A 16,722-nucleotide genomic window follows, 5' to 3' on the forward strand; every position below is an offset into this window, starting at 1 on the left:
GCGCATTTTTAGGGAAGTAAACATATTCGGGGAGGGAATGAATGAGTTTGCTGGGAACCATTTCCTCTCTGGAGAAGTTTGTTTCCCTGAATAGACTGCAATTCAGACACCTCCAGTTTTTTATTGCGGAAAACTGGAATAACATCGAAGATCTAGAAATGATTCGGAACATCTCTCAAAGTCAAAGATCACCTAAGGATATAGCGAGACTGTGCATCTAGAGAGGAGTAAAGATGTCCTGGCTCAGAATCTCATGGAAGTGGGAGCAGTTCGGTTGGCTCTTCACTTCTTCGAAAAACGAGTTTTTAACCCAGTGGTCCAAATTAACTCGTACAATTCCAAAGATCTCGCATATCTCAAGGAGCATAGAGAAACACTCTCTTGGTCCCTAATTGAGTTAACGAGAGAGAGCCTGTTGTGAAAATAAGCACGGATCGTAACAATCCTCAAGAGGTTCGTTGCTCGTTGGGAAAAAACGTACGTGTGTATCGCCTAGATACAGTGATGTGAAGTGTAGTGCCCCTAGTGTTGTGGGGACTCAGATCGGCCCTATAAGGCCTCTAGGCCTGGACCTTAGTCAGACTCCCAGGACAAAAAAGAAAAAACAGGGAGAGGGCATGTCGAAAGCCGAAGGAGGGTTACGGGGAACCCCCACCGATCTGCCGTCCCTTCGGCAGTAGTACCTGTTAACGGGCTGTCAAAGATCGTTTACGTGCACGGATCATTAAACTCCAAAGAAGCTTTAAAGAAGAGGACGCTTCACGTCCTCTCTGATGTCCCTTCGGCAGGACCTGTGGATGCTTCCCAGGCTGCCAGATATAGTGCACGAATCTTGAAAGATTGCTTTTCGTCATCAAAGACGTCCTCCCCGCGCAGGAGTTGGAGCTCTCGGAAGGACTCGCGCCCTCTGAAGGGAACAAAGACGCTAGATGTCGCACAGGCGGCCGTCGTCTTTGGTTCCTCGGAGGGGGACGCTTCACGTCCGTTAGCTCCTTCTGCCTTGCGGTCGTCTCCTGAGCAAGGAGACTTTCCGCCGCAAAAGAGGAAGTCTTCCGACGAGTATGTTTGAGCGCCTCGGTCGCTCTAAGATAAATGCTTTTCGGTCCATGTGAGGAGGAGGGCTTCCCCTTGCCCCTCGTCTTCTCACAGGATCAGCCCTTCGCCTGATAGGGAATGTTCTCCATCAAAGGGTATTTGTTTCTTTGCAATGACAACTTGCCTCGTTGATTGCAGAGAAAGAGGAAGCTGCATCGCAGGAGGAGGATGATAAACTGCCAATCAGGAATCCAGGCAGTCACCTCCTTCTCCTCGCTCCTCTCTTGCGCCTATTGCTCGCCCTCTAGATTTTGTATGGCTACCCAGCAGTTGTTCTACAGAGCACGGTGATCATCTTCCCAGACGTGTGTCGTTCGAAAAACCCTCGGAAAAGGATAATGTACAAGAGTTGCAAAGTCATGTAGATCGCCGAGACGCCCATCGCTCGTTTATGAGAGACACTCCTTCGGCTGCCAAATACGATGATTTGGCAGCGAGGCTTGACGCCAGGCGGGACGTTTGGCTGGACGCTCGGCTGGACGCTCGGCTGGACGCCAGGCGTGGCGCTCGGCTGGACGTCGGGCGTGACGCTCAGCTGGACTCCAGGTGTTACGCTCGCCTGGACGCCGGGCGTGACGCTCGGCTGGACGCTCGGCTGGACGCTCGGCTGTGCGCCGGGCGTGGCGCTCGGCTGGACGCCAGGCGTGGCGCTTGGCTGGACGCTCGGCTGGACACCAGGCGTGATGCTTTGTAGGAGGCTCTTCCGGGCAAGGAGGAGTACTCATCCTATCCTGTAGGAAATAATTAGGTGAGACTTTGACTTTTTATTTGAGTTATAGTTGTGGGGTCGACCACCTGAGGCGGACTTCCCTTCCTTTACCCTAGTTTATAGTTAAATTAACTTATGTTATGGGTTTTACTTCGCTGCCCTCATAGAGGGTCAAATGGTCTTGTCACATTGTGGTCACGCCCCCGTTGACAGATCATCTAGAACAGGAGTCTAATAAATCTATAGCAGAATTAGGTGTCAAGAAATACCTCTTCTGCATTCAGGACTGTGCTGCCAAGGGGGAACATTCGAGTCTTACCCGCCGTAAGCCCAGTCTCTGAGTGTGAATCCTGCCCCTTCCTCGATTTCTACGGGAATCGGGAAGACTAGATCCTCAAATTTCTAGATTATTTTCTGTCTTATACGTGGTTTCCCCCCATTGGCAAGATACTGAACGCTTCAGCGAATACTGGCGTCCGTGTAAAATCTTCGCTTAAAATCATATTCAGGTTTGGGAAGACTTAATGACATCCTGTTAAGTATCTCTTTGTAATGTTAAAGTGGAGGAGGCTTCCTCTAGACCGCTCCCTTATTCTCGATTCAGGAGCAGTAGCAATATACGCAATCCTATGGGATTGAATGGGGATGGATGTTTAGTCTCTTTCCCCAATTCAAGCTCTTAGAAGAAGTAATAAGATAATTTCTGGCGTCAGAGGGAGCGAGAATGACGCTGATCGCTCCATGTTTGCCTTCGAGGGACTTGATTCACAGAGATCACGCCCTTCCTAACAATCTATTAAATGATACAGTATTATGTTGTCGACAACCTTTAGACTCAGAGAGTTGGATCTGTCGAATGTCAAAGCCCATCACGATCTTGGGCATCTTTTAAAATCTCGATACTGTCTAGTTCGAAGCTTTCGACATGGGACTTAGACGTAGTCTGGAAGTTCATGATGTCGAAGCCTTTCGAACCTCCCCTTTCTACAAACTTAAAGCAAGTGACCAGAAAGGCCTTTTTTCTAACCGCTATAGCTACGGCAAAGAGGGCTAGTGTGGTTAAGCCATCAGCTGACATGTTAGCTTTAGAGGACATATGGCGGGGTGTTCTCTAAACCCTTCATTCTTTACTAAGAATAGAAGCATGTCTAACCCTTGGCCCAGAAGCTTAGAGATCAAGGGGATGGCACAAAGTTCTTGGGCAAGATCTAGAGAGAGTCCTGTGTCCTGTCAGGGCTCTAAAAATTCTTCTTGCAGAAAACGAAGGAGTGGAGAGGTCCTTCTGATAACTTGTGGTGTTCGGTCAGGAAGCCCAAGTTTACCAATGTCAAAGAATGCGCTGGCTTTTTTCTTGAGGGACACCATCAAGGAAGCGCATTCATCTTGTGAAGACAGTGATATGAAAGTGTTGAAGGTGAATGCGTATGAAGTGAGGGGTATTTCTACGTCGGTAGCCTTTCAAAAGAACATGGGACTCAATGACATCTTGAATGCCACCTTTTGGCGTAGTAACTCAGTGTTTGCCTCACACTACCTTCGGGAGGTGAGAACTACATACGAGAACTGCTACTCTTTGGGCCCATATGTCGCCGCAGACACTATATTGGGGACAGAGAGTAGCACTCTTCCTATCATATAGGAAATAATATGTTAGTTTGGACTTTTTATTTTTATTTATTTTTATTTTTTATTTTATTATGTTTATATAGGTGTTTATTTTTGTGGTTGTGGGTCGGCCGCCTGGGGCGGACTTCCCTTCATTAGCCTAGGTTAGACGAAGTTTAACCAGATAGGCTAGGTCAGGTGGTAATGTTTTTGCTTCGCCCTCATAGTAGGGTAAAATGGTCTTGTCACATTGTGGTCACGTCCCCATTGACAGATCATCTGGAGCGCACCAGCTACACAGGTCACGTCCTTGCTGGAACCTCTAGTGAAGCATAAACAGCATTCGGTGTCTAAACAACACCTATATGATCTGTCACATTGTGGTCACGCTCCCCGTGACAGTTCATTAGAGCGCACCAGCTACAAGGTCACGTCCTTGCTGGAACCTCTAGGAATGCATTACCCGAATTCGATGTCTATAAATATAGGATCTAGTTGCATTGTGGTCACGCCCCCGTTGACAGATCCTCTAGAACTCAACAGCTTCACAGGTCACTACCTTGCTGGAGTCTCTAGTAAAGCAGAAGCAGACTTGGGTGACGGTAATCACTAAGTCAGCTATGCTAACAGGTAAGGAACCAAGATGTCAATCATCTACATGAAATTGTTTCCCAAATCCGAGTCTGTCTCCCCCTTCCTCCAAAGGTGGGATTCAGCTATATATATATCTGGCAGGTAAGCTTCGTGAACAAAATGATATTGTTATTGTACAATAGTTTGTTCATACTTACCTGGCAGATATATATACATAAAGTGCCCACCCACCTCCCCTCAGGAGACAGTGGCACTAGAAAATCTGAATAGAAAATGGGAATGGTTCCTGACACCCGCCTCCCAGCGGCGGGAATGGGTACTACCACCTGGCCGACCACTGCGTGTGCCGGGAGTTTTGAAATTCTGTCGGACTTCGGAGAATACAGCTATATATATATCTGCCAGGTAAGTATGAACAAACTTTATTGTACAATAACAATCATATTTTTTGGCTGGGCCACTGCTGTGTGAAAACAGGACTACAGCTGATCCCCTGTATTTATATTCTCCGGATTCGCAGACTCACGCATTCGCTGATTTCTCTCTGGAACATTTCCCCCCATTATTTGCGGAAAATCCTCCTATTTGCTGTTTTTTTTTTTTTTTTTTCCTTTTAGCAATTTCGTCATAAAGTGCACTTTTTGCGATAAAGCTAAAAAACCAAGTGTAAACATTTTTAGTGGGTTTTTCCTGAGTTTTAACTAACAAAATAGGAGGTTTTAAGCTTTTTTATAGGGGTTCCAGCTATTTGCGGGTTCTAACTATCCGCAGGGTTGGGGCATCTGGTACTCATCCCCCACAAATATGGGCGGACCACTGTACTTTGGGTGTAACGGTTGAAATTATTCACAGTTTGCTTCAGCGTTATGTTGTTTGTGGCTATGCATGAAACCATTGGGTTTGAGCAGTTATGTCCTTAAGCACAGCAACAATCCAGGGGACATCAGCTTCATCCCATGAAGGAAGTATCCTCACTGTAAGGCTCTGCTTGTATTTAAGAATCCTTTACCCTTTTAATCCTTATAAGCAAGTTGATGGCTTACCATTGTGTTGGCCACTCTCACAATTTTTCATCACAAAATTGTCCTTTACTCTGAGTATTGGTCAATTTCTGATCAGCTGCCAGCATACAAGTAGCAGCTCCATTTATCTGAGTAAAGCTATTGAGGCCACATTTTTTTCATGATTGTGTATGCTTTCAGATACTATTTTTTGGAGATAAATTCTGTAACTACAGGAATTGGGGTTTAAGTACTTTCCTGGATATATTTACTATACTGGACAGTCAAATGCCTGTACGTATTATTAATATCTGCCCACTCTTGTGAGTAATACTGCTCACAACAATGTCAGGTTGACTTCTCTTAACATATTTATTTTTGTCTGATTTCAGTACTGTTCCTCTAGCCCATAGTTCCTGTTGTGGATGGGGTTTTCATGGTTGAATTTCCAGTGAACAAATTCTCTCGTATTATTTTCCATTCACTTTCTGGGTTTGGTATTACGCTTGGTGTTGACCAGTGCCAAGGATACCAGATACTGTTCTTACCCAGTGTCTTCCATGGCCAACAGTACATACTGTTGTCCAAATCCAGCAATGTTGTATTTGAGATGGAAATTATTAGTATTAGGTAGCTTTTGCAGCAACCTGTCACCTTTCTGTCATGCTACTAGACATGGACCTTACTTCCAAGCAGAAACTCTGGTATCTGAGGATGATACTCTTTAGGGTTTGAATGAAGAAAGTTTTCCCAGGACTGCAGTCTTGCTTTTCATAATTTTCTTTATGGGCAGTTTTATCATGGTGCCACATTTTGATGTGGCCCATTCAAGTACAGAGGAACCATTGATTGTTTCTTGACTCCTGGAGAGTTATAGTGGCACCTGATCTAGAAACAGGAGATGCCAGGTTTCTGCTAATTTCGAAGAACCTAATCAGCAGGAAATCACCTGTGTTACCAGGGTGATTTTTTTTTTTATTCCTAAGTTGCTTTTTCTTCATGCGCATATTTTCTTGGTTTTTTATTTTGAGGAGCTGGTGGTCAAATTCTCAAAGAAGTTTTGGTGTCTTAGACTTCTAATGCAGAAATATTTTTCCTTATTTTTTGTGTTGATCGTAGACCCAAAACTACCCTCTCTGCAGAGCAGGGAATTCATCCTGGCTACTGCTACTCAGTTTTATGAAGCATTACTGATACACATCCAGTAGGAATCAGGGTCTTGGTGGCTGAAAGATAATAAAAGAGGGTGAAGCCCTTATCTGATTTTTTCCTCTACTTAAGAACCTCTAAGAACCTTTCATCTTCGACGATTATGGTTACCGGGCCATGCTTTCCTCTGTGTTTAAGCATTGCAGTCTGGATCTCTCTGCAAATCAAGGTCTTCATGACCTACTGAAATCTTTTGATACATCCAAGCAGAAGAAGTCAACAGTGGTTTCCTGGAACGTGAACGTAGTACTGAAGTGGCTTGCGGGCCCTCCCTTCGAGCCCCTCAAGTCTGCCTCTCTCAGGGATGTTTTACTTAAAACTTTGTTCTTGTTAGCCTTAGCCACGGCTTAACGCATGAGCGAGCTACACATTATTGATAAAAGAGTCAGATTCTCTCAAGGCAAGTAGTTCCTGATTGGACGAGTATGTAACGTGCTCGACTACCGATCTTGGGGTCTGGGTTCGATTCCCGGCTTTGCCAACAAAGAATCTGAGAAGTTTATTTCTGGTGATAGAAATTGATTTCTCGATGTGATTCGGATCCCACAATAAGCTGTAGATCCCATTGCTAAGTAACCAATTGGTTCTTAGCTAGGTAAAAATAGCTAATCCTTTGGGCCAGCCCTAGGAGAGCTTTTAATCAGCTCAGTGGTCTGGTTAAACTAAGATATACTTAACTCTCAAGGCGATGCTGTCTGCTCTTTCACCTTGGGCTTCCTAGCCAAGAATGAGGATTGTAGTAAGCCATGGCCTTGCTCTTTTCATTTAAGGAACTTAACAGGTAACCTGGGCCTGGACAAAGAGGAAAGAGCTCTCTGCCCAGTCAGAGCACTAAGGTATTAACTGGATAGAACAGAGAAGATCAGGGGATCCTCAAGTAACCTCTGGTGTTTTGTCAAGAATCCCTCTCAGCCACTATCCAAGAATGGCCTCTCGTTCTTTATTAGAGACCTAATATCTGAAGCTCATTCCCGGATACAGGAGGAAACGTTTCTGTTGCTTTAAAGTGAGAGCGCATGAGGTCAGAGCTGTGGCCACCTCTCTCTCCTTCAAGCATAGCTTGTCACTTTCTGTGATCCTTCAATCAACTTATTGGAGGTGTAAGTCTATATTTGCGTCACATTATTTGAAAGAAGTAGAAAAAGAGTTTGAAAGTTGCAGTACCCTTGGCCCTTTGGCAGTGGCTGGCATGGTATTGGGTGAGGAAGCAAAGGAGAGACATGATTACTCGCCTATATCCTTTCTTTGTGTTAAGGATGTCAAGTTATGGGGAGCCTGGGGTTACCTGGTACCTGGAGGACCCACCAGTTCGTTGGTTGATTAGTATTTTTTTATCCTGAATTTGTGTAATGGTGTTATGGTGACAGGTTTACCCTCAGGTCTTGTTGTTATGGTACTACGCTTAGGGCAAGGGCATGAATATCTTATCTTAAGTCTTGTCAGCAGTCAGGCATATTCCCTGTTGTAAGACTTCCACCGATGTAGAGGCGACTCCCGGCTCACTACCGCGCCACTACAGGTTAAGTTGAGCACCACCAGAGGCAGCATCTACTGCTGTAGCTCTTTTACAGGTAAGCAAGTGACAAACACCAAGCCATTGTTAGCCATTCCTCTAGTTCAATAATAACATTCCTTTGCTCCTACATGATATACAAACCCTTGGTCCTTTACATTAGGAATTACTTTCAGCGTAGGCTGGAATACAGCCGTTAAATTCTTGAACAAGGTGGTTAGGCAGTAACTATCGTCTGTTAGGCAGGTAGGCCCGCTTGCCCAGATGTAAACACTCCACTTTGTTTTCGGCCATCTGCCAATGAAGACGTATATTTGTGTGAGCTTGCTGACTAGCCGTTAATCACGATTTTCCTGATGGGATCTTTCTTTTATTATTTTGAATTGATATAGTACAGGCAGTCCCCGGCTTACGACGGGTTTGGCTTACGGTGCTCTGAGGTTACAACGCTTTTCAATTAAATTTATCAGAAATTAGTTCCAGGTTAACGACGCATGTTCCAGGGTTACGCCGCTTACAATGCTCCTCTGGCAGAAGAAATATGACTCCAAAAATACAGAATAATCAATATTTGAAGGTTTTTTTTTATGAAAAATGCAATAAGAATGCAGTTTACATAGTTATTAATGCACCCAAAGCATTAAAAGTAAGGTTTTCTTGGGATTTTTGACAATGTTCCGGCTTAGACGGTTTTTGGCTTACAACGTGTCTCAAGAACGGAACCGCGGTTGTAACCCGGGGACTGCCTGTATTGTGTTTGATGTTAATAATTAAATGACTAATAATTAATATACAAACCCTCTTTTTGTGATAGCCTTTCTACTTTTATGTGTTAAGGGTTGGTGGCAAGGGTGTGCTTACACCCATATTACATGTTTTTGTACATGAACTTTCCTGTCAGATATGTACTTAGCTATAGTCTCTGACGTTCTCGACAGAATTTCAAATCTCGCGGCACACGCGACAGGTAGGTCAGGTGGTCTACCCTTCCCGCTGCTGGGTGGCGGGTGTATGAACCAATGCCGTTTTCTAATCAGATTTTCTCTGTCGCTGGAACCGGCAACACCTGTTGTTGGTTCCTCCTGATAGTTGATTTCGCTCTCGCTTGCCTAGGATCTTTTTTGGACGGATTATTGGTGACGTACTGGATCTTTTTTGGCTTGGCATACGCTTTTTGTGGACTGTACAGTGGACCCCCCGTATTTGCGTTCTCCAGATTTGCGGACTCACACATTCGCGGATTTCTCTGGGGAACGTTTCCCCGCATTATTCGCGCATTCGCGGTATTTTTCTATGAGAAATATCCACAAATTCCTGGGGTTTTTTTATGAACATCATAAAATGCACTTTTTGTGATAAAACTATTAAAAAACCAAGTATGAAAATTTGTAGTGGTTTTTCTTGAGCTTTAACTAACAAAATAGGCTGTTTTTAGCATTTTTATAGGGGTTCCAAACATTCACGGGTTCTAACTATTCACGGGGGGGGGGGGGTCTGGTACGCATCCCCCGCGAATACGGGGGGACCACTGTATTTGATTTTGCTTTGGATTTCCCTTTGAACAATGTCTGACTTGGAATTTGTTAAGAAAACTTCTGCTGTGTTTAGAGTGTGTTCTGTGGATGTATGTAAGGTGAGGCTACCGAAGGCTTCGGTAGATCCTCACACTGTATGTATGAGGTGTAGGGGGAATGAATGTGCTTTTAATAACCCATGTAAAGAATGTGAGGGTTTAAATGAGGACGAATGGAAGTCTCTTTCTTCCTACTTGAGGAAGTTGGAGAGGGACAGGGTTCGTAAGGCTTCCTCCAGAAGCTCGAGTAGGTCTCGTGTCAGTGAGCTAGAGTTAGATCCTAAGTGTTGTGGAGGGGGCATCTGACCGGCTCCGTAGCGCTTCCAGGCCTAGACCTCTTCCAAACTCCCAGAACCCAGTGGAGGAGGAAAGTTGACAGCCGCAGGAAGGTTAGGGAGAACCCCCACCGGTCAGGCGTCCCTTCGGCAGATCCTGATGTGCATTCCCAGGCTGCCTCAGACCGCCTCAAGAAGGACATTCTATGTCAGTGCTTCTCTTCGTCCGACTCGCCCTCGCCGAAGCGTGGATGGAGCTCCCCGGAAGCTTCGCGCCCCTTGAAGAGAGCCTGGAAGGCGCCCTGCAGCTCCCTTGCTTCCAGCCCGGAACTCTTTCCAGAGGAGCCTTCTCTGGAGGTGAAGAGACCCAGGAGATCTCAAGTTAGTTCTTCTCCTTGCTTGCCTCGCTCTCCTTCTTCGGAAGAGGAGCCTGAGAAGTCCCCTTCTCGTATTTTCGCTGGTCTCCAGGCACAGATTTCGGCCCTCGCTGACTCCTTGGCCGGTAGTTCTCGTCGGAGGAAGGACGTCTCTCTCCCCATCAAGAAGTCCAGGCGCCCTTCTCCCGACTTGCGCTCTCCGCTCCGTAGGCGCTCTTCTCCGGATGTTGTTTCTTCTCCCGAGCGAGGTGATTCTCGCGAGAGGCGATACTCTCCTGGCAGGCGCCCTTCTACTTTCAGGCGCCAGTCTTCTTGCAGGCGCTCTTCTGCTGACAACCGCTCTCCTCTGGACAGGCGCCAGTCGCCTTGCAGGCGCTCCTCTCCTGGCAGGCGCTCATCTCCGGGTAGGCGCCCTTCTCAGGACAGGCGCTCTTTTCTGGACAGGCGCCAGTCACCTCGCAGGCTCTCCTCTCCCAGCAGGCGCTCTCCTCTTGTCAGGCGCCAAGCACCTCGCAGGCGCTCCTCTCCTAGCAGGCGCTCTTCTCCTGGCAGCCGCTCTCCTCTTGGCAGGCGCCAAGAGCCTCGTGGGAGACGGTCTTCTCCTGATAGGCGCTCTCCGTTGTGCAAGCTCTCTTCTCCTAGTAAGCGCGCTTCTTCTCCCAGGCTCCTCGTCTCCAGCAGGCTCTCGTCTTCAACTGGACGTCGCCCTCCTGATGTGCTCTCCTCTCCTGACAGGCGCCAGGCTTCTCGTAGGTGCCCCTCTCCTAGTAGGCGTTCTTCTCCTGAAAGGACCGCCTCCTCTGGTAAGGACCCTCCTCGTTCTTCGTTGGAAGAGGACCAGGAAGGCTCGGATGACGACTCTGCCAAGACTGCCTCGTTCTCGGCTTACAAGAAGCTGACCGCCTTGCTTCTACAAGAGTTTGGAGATTCCCTCAGCCCTGCCGCTCCTCCGTCTCCGCATTCACTGTTTTCTACCTCCAGAATTGCGAAGGGTTCCTCTTGCGTCAGGATGAAACCGACCATATCTATGAAGAAGGCCCTGAGGGGATTTGGTTCGTGGCTCCTTTCCAAGGAGGAAGCAGGGAAGACGGTCTTTTCCTTCCCTCCTTCCAAGCTGACGGGACGTACGGGGTTCTGGTACAAGACTGGAGAACCTTTGGGCCTGGGACTTCCTTCATAGGCGGACTCGGACTTCTCTTCATTGGTGGACGCCACCAGACGTTCTGCTCTTAATTCCGCTAAGACGTCATGGGCGATGAACGAGTTAGACCACCTTTTGAAGGGGATGTTCCGGGTCTTGGAGGTTTTCAACTTTCTGGATTGGTCCTTGGGAGTTTTGGCCAGAAGATCTCCTCAGTGTCTTGTCCTGCATGGACAAGTCCGTAAGAGATGGCTCGAGCGAGATTGCATCGTTGTTTGGAGCAGGAGTGGTCAAGAAAAGAGCGGTGTAATGCTCGTTCTTGACTAAATCGGTGTCGCACGCCCAGAGGTCCTCGCTTTTGTATTCTCAGCTCTCTTCCCAGCTCTTCCCCAAGAAGATCGTCCAGGATCTGCTTGCTCAGTCTGCAAGGAAACCTCGACCAGCCTTCTGTTCTAAGGCCAAGAAGGAGAAACCCTCGGTGCAGGAGCCCTTTCAAGGGGGCCATCCTTCCAGATCTTCTTCTTTCAGAGGGCGAAGACCCAGCAGGAGAGGTAAACCCTTCTCCAAGTCGGTCAAAACCCCAAAGTAACATGCAAGTCCTCCAGACGACAGTAGGCGCCAGACTTCTAAAGTTTGCGGATGTCTGGACCCGGAGAGGGGCGGACACCTGGTCCCTCTCAGTAGTTCAAAAGGGATACCTCATTCCTTTCTCCTCAAGACCTCCCTTAACGACAACAAGGGAGTTAACGGCCAGGTACAAGGTTCCCATCATGAGCCAAGTTCTTTTTCTAGCAGTAGACCAGATGCTGGAAAAAGAGGCTATAGAACTGGTATCCGACCTTCACTCTGCGGGCTTCTACAACCGCCTCTTCCTCGTCCCGAAGTCATCAGGGGGATGGAGACCGGTTCTGGATGTAAGCGCCCTGAACTTCTTTGTAGAGAAGAGGAAGTTCTCCATGGAGACCACGTCATCGGTGTTGGCTGCTCTTCGTCCAGGGGACTGGATGGTGTCCCTGGATCTGCAGGACGCTTACTTCCATGTGCTGATTCATCCATCCTCGAGGAAGTACCTGAGGTTCATGATGCAAGGGAAGGTATACCAGTTCAGGGCCTTGTGCTTTGGCCTCTTGACAGCCCCTCAGGTTTTCACGGGGCTCATGAAGAACGTCGCTCAATGGCTACACTTGGAAGGAGTGAGGATATCCCTTTATCTAGACAATTGGCTTATAAGAGCCAAATCAAGGAAACGTTGTTTGAAGAGAAAATCTGATTAGAAAACGGGAATGGTTCCTAGTCCCACCACCCAGCAGCGGGAGGGTAGATCACCTGACCTACCTGTAGCGTGTGCCGCGAATTTTGAATTTCTGTCAGGGACGTCGGAGACTATAGCTAAGTATATACAGTGGTCCCCCTGTATTCGCGTTCTCCGGATTCGCGGACTCACACATTCGCGGATTTTTCTTTGGAACCTATCTAGAAATTATTCGCGGACAGACAATCGGCCCATTTGGGTGCGGAAATTTTCCTTGACGAAAATCAATCACTAATTAGTGTATTTTGATATTTTTTTTTTATTTTTCCATGACCTAAATACAATTTTTCTGGTAGAAAAAATTTATTTACTAATTTTCAAATATTAATTTTTGATTAAATAACTGTATTAGTAAGTTTAATAAGTTTTTTAAATGATATCACATAATAAAAATAAATTCTCTCCTCTCCTCATCTCTCCCCCCCTCGTCTAATGTCTGGGTAGACAATTAGAGGTGCCTCAAACACTGAGGGACCTGGGGCAACTCGAACAAATGAAGGTGTTAACGGTTCTGTAAGGTCTGTAAGGTCTTCTCTCCTCTCTCTCCTCCTTTTCCTTCTCTCGTCTCTCTCTCTCTCTCTCTCTCTAATATAAAGATTGTATTTTTTGTTTTTTTGTATGAATAAATAAATGATGTACTATTTTTTCAAATATTAATATTAATTTATACAGCAATAATATCAATTCATTAACAAGAAAATACCCGATAGTGAATTAGTAAGATTTTAGCTTTAATAAATTTTAAAAATAAAAATTTGGAAGAATGAAGGTAAAATCCCAGTCTTCTTTCTCTAACTCCAGGTACTAAAACTTGTCATAAAGAAATACGTATCAAGTTAAGTGACAGGAAAGGGGAAGGAGCTTTTGGTTGTTGCTGTTTTGCCATCAAGTGGGCTCATTGAAATTCCCCCCCCCCCCTTTCTCCCTCCTCCATACGGCTGTCTTCTCTCGTCCTCTCTCCTCTCTCCTCTCTCTCTCCTCTCCTCTCTCTCTCTCTCTCTCCTCTCATTTACTGAAGACTCGAGATTTTTTTTTTATAGTAACTTGTACTATTTTTTTTTGTTTTTAATACTTTCAAATAATAATAATAATAATAATAATAATAATTAATAATAATAAAATTAATAAATATAATTAACTAAATTACAAAATTTGGGATATTATGGGATAGTTTTAAATTTAAAGAAATACAATACTAATCTATCCATGTCAGCTTTTTAATTGTGGTTAAGGTGTCTCTCTCTTCTCGTCTCTTCTCTCTTCTCTTCTCCTCCTCTCTCTCTTCTCTCTCTCTCGTCTCTCTCCTCTCTAAACATCACATATTTATGAAAGGGTAATGAAGAAAAGAAAATATTCTGGAAAACATTTAATAAAAACAAAATAATCTGTTTTAATAACTAGGACAACCATGGTTTTCGTTACCCGGAAAAAGTACTACAACCTTCCCAACTGTTAGTCTATGCCGTGAAAACATATACAAAATATGAAAAGCGGAAAATGAAACAGATGTGGTTTATCTAGACTTTGCAAAAGCTTTTACAAGGTAGACCTAATATATTAGCGAAGAAAATTAGAAAACATAATAGTGGATAAAGTAGGAAGATGGTTAAAAGAATTTTTACACAACAGAAAACAGATAGTTATTGCAAACGATGAGAAATCGGATGAAGCTAAGGTAATTTCCGGTGTGCCACAAGGTACGGTGTTAGCTGCATTACTGTTTGCTATTATGATTGCAGACATAGACAGTAATGTTAAGGACTCGGTAGTGAGTAGTTTCGCTGATGGCACAAGAATAAGTAGAGAAATTACTTGTGATGAAGATAGGAACACGCTACAAAGAGACCTTAACAAAGTATATGATTGGGCAGAGGTAAATAGGATGGTATTTAACTCTGATAAATTTGAATCAATAAACTATGGAGACAGAGAAGGAAAGCTATATGCATATAGGGGACCTAATAATGATAACAATCAAAATAAGGAAGCAGTTAAAGACCTTGGTGTGATGATGAATAGGAACTGTTATGCAACGATCAAATAGCAATTCTATTGGCAAAATGTAAAGCAAAAATGGAATGTTGTACGGCACTTCAAAACAAGAAAAGTGAACACATGATTATGCTTTATAAAACATATGTTCGTAGTCCACTTGAATATTGCAATATGATATGGTACCCACACTATCAAAAGGATATTGCACAAATAGAGTGTACAAAGGTCCTTTACAGGTAGAATAGAAAAAGTTAAGGACCTTGACTACTGGGAAAGACTACAATCCTTAAAATTATATAGTCTAGAAAGGAGAAGAGAACGCTACATGATAATTCAGGCATGGAAACAGATAGAAGGAACAGCTGAAAACATCATGGAGCTAAAAATATCAGAAAGAGCAAGCAGAGGTAGATTAATAGTGCCCAAAACTATACCAGGAAAATAAGGAAAGCACACAGGACATTAATCCACTACGCACCAGCATCGATAATGCAGCGTCTATTCAATGCGTTGCCAGCTCATCTGAGGAATATAACAGGAGTGAGCGTAGATGTGTTTAAGAATAAGCTCGACAAATATCTAAACTGCATCCGAGACCATCCAAGATTGGAAGATGCAAAATATACCGGAAGATGTACTAGCAACTCTCTGGTAGACATTAGAGGTGCCTCATACTGAGGGACCTGGGGCGGGGCAACCCGAACAAGATGTAAGGTCTATTAGGTAAGGTCTCTCTCTCTCTCTCTCTCTCTCTCTCTCTCTCTCTCTCTCTCTCTCTCTCTCTCTCTTTTGCCACACAAGATAATGGTCATAGTGGTAACTCCCTCCCTCTCTTTCACTGGAAGCGTTATAAAGTATTTTTGAGAGGACAGAGAGAGATAAACACTCTCTCTCTCTCTCTCTCTCTCTCTCTCTCTCTCCCCTCTCTCTCTCTCTCTCTCTCTCTCTCTCTCTCTGAGATGAACGAATTTTTATGGTACTAGTATGTAAAATGTTTATTGATAATTTCAGTTATTAATTAATAATAATAATAATAATAATAATAATAATAATAATAATAATAATAATAATAATAATAATAATAAAACTGTAATTACAAAATACATAATGTAGTATTTTAAAGAGATGAAAATGACCTTTCATTTCACTTGTAAGAATAACTCCTCTTTCTTACTGAGATGAGAGAATTTTTATGGTAGATGCAGTGTTTCTTTATTTTCATCAATAAATAATAATAATGAATAATAATAATAATAATAATAATATAATGGAAGTAGTAATAATACGATAACTAATTTCAAATGAAAATTCTTCCCTTCATCTTTTTCTGTATCAATTTCCCTACCTCATAACTCCAGTGACGCTCGGAGCTGGGAAAGTAACAATGCCATACAATGGTCAATGAATTTAATGGTTTTATGTAATCTCTCTCTCTCTCTCTCTCTCTCTCTCTCTCTCTCTCTCTCTCTCTCTCTCTCTCTCTCTCTCTCTTACTGAGATGAGATCATTTTCATGGACATGTATGTAATAAGTTTATCATTAATATTTTCCAATAATAATACTATAACTGTAAGTACAAAATTCATATGTGAGTATTTTAAATACAATAATCATTCCATTTCTCTCTTTTAAATACCTTTAAGGCTACTGATGTTTAGGATTATTTTGAAATTATATTATTACAATCTCTAAGATTAATACAGTAATATGATAATAATTTAAGGTAAATTTGATGCAGGATGTTACATAAGGTATACATTTGGTGTTTCTATTTCTTCCTTCTTTTATCTCTCTCGCTCTCAGCAAAAGAATTGATAGACAGACAAACATAATTGCACAGTCCTCTCTTTCTCTCTTCTCTGGAGAAATATATGTATTTATGGGAGGGGAAAAAAGTTGCCTACAGACGTTCATTTCAATCTATTGAAATCGTAAGGAGTTATTCTCTCTCTCTCTCTCTCTCTCTCTCTCTCTCTCTCTCTCTCTCTCTCTGCTATTGGCTGTTTATATATTTCTAATGGTAAAAAGTTCAAGATGACTTTAAAATGATATTAATAATACCAATTCAATGGTATATTTGATGTAGGATAATACTTAAAGTAGACATTTGGTATTTGTGTTTTCACATACAATTGTTTCCCTTGTAAAAAGAAAATGGATGTCTCAAATAGTAACCGTATGAAAGAAAACGTGCATGACTGAATACTTATGGGGGGACTGAATTGTTTTCACATACGTAACTAAGTCATGCAGTACGTACATAGTATGTATTTATGTATAACCATAAAATGTAAGATTTACTTTAAAACAGTATTAATAATAT

General features: G+C 43.7%; 1 protein-coding gene across 1 annotated transcript in view; it reads left to right on the forward strand.

The window, feature by feature from the left end:
* The window catches only part of LOC135219863 (sortilin-related receptor-like), a 253,800-nt gene that overhangs the window by 4,498 nt on the left and 232,580 nt on the right, over window positions 1-16,722 (forward strand). The gene's annotated exons all lie outside the window — the stretch shown is intronic.

This window comes from Macrobrachium nipponense, chromosome 1 (assembly GCF_015104395.2).
Source record: "Macrobrachium nipponense isolate FS-2020 chromosome 1, ASM1510439v2, whole genome shotgun sequence".
In the NCBI taxonomy this organism is placed as follows: domain Eukaryota; kingdom Metazoa; phylum Arthropoda; class Malacostraca; order Decapoda; family Palaemonidae; genus Macrobrachium; species Macrobrachium nipponense.